Here is a 3337-nt window from a genome sequence, read left to right as displayed (position 1 = left end):
ACAGATAATGAAAGAAATCCAAGAACATAAAATTAAAATACATGAATTTCCAGAAAAAGATAATGAAGAAGAAAATAAGCTTGTTGAAATATAAAGGACCATTTACCTCTTGCTATGGTAGGTGGTAATACTATCATTGAAGTTAATGGCGAGAGGGTCAGAGGAAGGCAGTATCCTTGGGGTGTGGCTGAAGTTGAACATGGTGAGCATTGTGATTTTACAATTCTAAGAAATATGGTGATAAGAACACACATGCAGGACCTGAAAGATGTTACCAAGAATGTGCACTGTGAGAGCTACAGAAAACTGGCCGCTGTGACTCACGACGGAGTTGATAACAACAAGCATGAAGGGCAGCTTACTAAGAGCCCTCTGGACATGTGGAGGAAGAAAGGAGGGAGCGTGTAGCTAAGATGAAGAAGATGGAGATGGAGATGGAGCAGGTGTTTGAGATGAAGGTCAAAGAAAAAGTTCAAAAACGGAAGGACTCTGAAGCGGAGCTCCAGCGGCGCATGTGCAAATGAAAAAGAATTTGGAAGCACAGCACCAGGACTTAGAGGAAAAACGTCATCAGTCTGAGGATGAGAAAGCAAACTGGGAAGCTCAGAACCACAGAACTCTTCGAAAGCTTTGGAAAAGAACAAGAAAGGGAAGATCTTTTTTTTTTTTTTTTTTTTGTCTTTTTCGTGACCGGTAAGGGGATGGCAACCCTTGGTGTGGTGTCACCCGCACCGTGCTGAGCGCACCGGCCATGGATCCGAACCCGCGGCGGGACCGTCGCTGCGCTCTCGGCGCCGCACTCTCCCGAGTGCACCACGGGGCCAGCCCGGGAAGATCTTTTAAACTCTCTGTTGACCACCAGTTAGGTACTAGTTGCCAATATGCCAGCTTGGACATCAGTGTTTGTTGGATCCATTTGACCAATTTGCACCAGTTTTATCTATAATGATGGATTTAACAGCATGACGAAAATTATTACCAGTCAGGAAAGTGGGGTGAAATGACTAAACCTCGATTGACAAACCTGTGACAATGGAGACCTAAATTTGAATCAAGGTCTTGACTTGGGAACTGTGCTCTTCCACCTACACTTGGCAGTCTTGGGGTGCAAGGTGCAGCACCAAATCTATTCTTGAGCACTTACAGGAAGATGTGACAACCCCTGTTGCAAAGAATACTCTGTTGAGTGAGTCGTTGCATCTCAGCAAATGCACTTTGGGAAGTGACAGAACAAAATAAGCACCTTGAGGGAGCCAGTGTGGGACACATGCCTCAGCTTTGCTCAGCAGACACCATAGCGATTTTATCCACAGTAATGGCCAGAGGGCCACCAGGTCTCCCTGGGGACACTAGGGAGCTGGGAGGAGGCATCAGCTTCATTCACTCCGTAACTCTGGATGGAACTACTTTGCCTGCCCAATGTCCATTTGGAGACCTGCCCTCTCTCATCCATGGTCCTTGGGGTGGAGAGGGGAACAGCTAATACCTGTGCCCAGCTCTGGAAGTGGGCACATGCCCCAGCCCAGCCCATCAGGGTTCTTTCTCAACAAGGTCATAGTGACTGATTAAGAAGTAAGCATGTGACACAAGTTGTCCACTCAGACCTCTTCCCAGAACTTTTGCTGGAATTATCAGAAAAGCAACTTGGGCTTAGAGAACTAGCTGTGAGATGAGGTAAGCCACATTTGCCACCATGTAGGGGGAGCCCTTTTGAAAATGAGAGAAAGACATGCAGAAAGAAAAGCTAAGAGATGCAGCAAGTGTCTCGGTGGCGTTTGAGCCCCTTGACACAGTCAAGCTTGAAACCACTACATCCCAACACTTCTGAATTATCCAATCCAATAAATTTCCTTTTATGCTTAAACAAGTTTGAGTCCTGCCCAAACCCTCCAACAAAGAATAGCAAGTCAGTAAACTAAAGATGATAGGATCAGGTCAAAAACTTGTGTAGTGCCTATTATTGCAGGAATGCAAAATTGAGCCACAGACTGGTGAGGCTGAAAGAAGGCCCAGGGATCATCTAGTTCAGCTCCCTTATTTTAGAGAAATGGGGTCCAGAAATATCCTTTTCAAGTGTCTTGGGCAAGTAACTAGCCCAACACCATATAATTAATGATGACATTGGCATGTAAACTGCCACATTTATAGAAATAAATTTAAAATACCATCTTCCTCACATTTCCTGTTGCCCTTTTATAGACTGTTTTAACTATAAGCCATTCTGCATATGGATCATCTCTCCAAAATCTTTGGAAGCCAGATCTGTATGTGGTAGAGATGGCTACCCTCTGGTTAAATCTGAAGGCAGAAGTTCTGATCACCAGCTTTCTGGGCCCAGAATCTCAATTCTGTGGTCGCAAGGGCTGATTCATCTGTTATCTGTGCATGATGTGGCTGATGTCCCTGATGTATCTTACTGTCACCCCAAACTATCAACACTTCACGACTCCTGGATCCCAGTTCAGATTTTTTCCCACCACATCAGGGTGACCTTCAGAGGCAGCTTACTTTGTCAGGAAATAAACCAATGCTGAAACTCGAGAGAACCTAATATAACCCCCTCCTGTTTATACATGAAGAAAGTGAATGCTAGAAAAGTTCCTGGTTCAAGGTCATAGAGCTGGTTAATCACAGGACTTGGGACGTCTCCTGACACACACAGCAGAGCTTCCCCTCATACTTCCTCCTCTTCTGCAAATCTTTTGCAGTGTATGTGGGAAGGGACAGAACAAAATAAGCACCTTGAGGGAGCCAGTGTGGGACACATGCCTCAGCTTTGCTCAGCAGACACCATAGTGATTTTATCCACAGTAATGGCCAGAGGGCCACCAGGTCTCCCTGGGGACACTAGGGAGCTGGGAGGAGGCATCAGCTTCATTCACTCCGTAACTCTGGATGGAACTACTTTGCCTGCCCAATGTCCATTTGGAGACCTGCCCTCTCTCATCCATGGTCCTTGGGGTGGAGAGGGGAACAGCTAATACCTGTGCCCAGCTCTGGAAGTGGGCACATGCCCCAGCCCAGCCCAGCCCATCAGGGTTCTTTCTCAACAAGGTCAGAAGTGACTGATTAAGAAGTAAGCATGTGACACAAGTTGTCCACTCAGACCTCTTCCCAGAACTTTTGCTGGAATTATCAGAAAAGCAACTTGGGCTTAGAGAACTAGCTGTGAGATGAGGTAAGCCACATTTGCCACCATGTAGGGGGAGCCCTTTTGAAAATGAGAGAAAGACATGCAGAAAGAAAAGCTAAGAGATGCAGCAAGGGTCTCGGTGGCATTTGAGCCCCTGGACACATCAAGCTTGAAACCACTACATCCCAACACTTCTGAATTATC

At 46.1% G+C, this 3337-nt stretch overlaps 1 pseudogene; it reads left to right on the top strand.

The window, feature by feature from the left end:
- The first annotated feature begins 4 nt into the window (after positions 1–4).
- On the top strand, positions 5–654 carry LOC103582257 (annotated as a pseudogene).
- The last annotated feature ends 2683 nt before the right edge of the window (positions 655–3337 follow it).

This window comes from Galeopterus variegatus, unplaced genomic scaffold (assembly GCF_000696425.1).
Source record: "Galeopterus variegatus unplaced genomic scaffold, G_variegatus-3.0.2 Scaffold15424, whole genome shotgun sequence".
Classification (NCBI taxonomy): Eukaryota; Metazoa; Chordata; class Mammalia; order Dermoptera; family Cynocephalidae; genus Galeopterus; species Galeopterus variegatus.
Note: the sequence above shows the minus strand (reverse complement) of the source record. Positions and strands in the feature narration are given on the sequence as shown.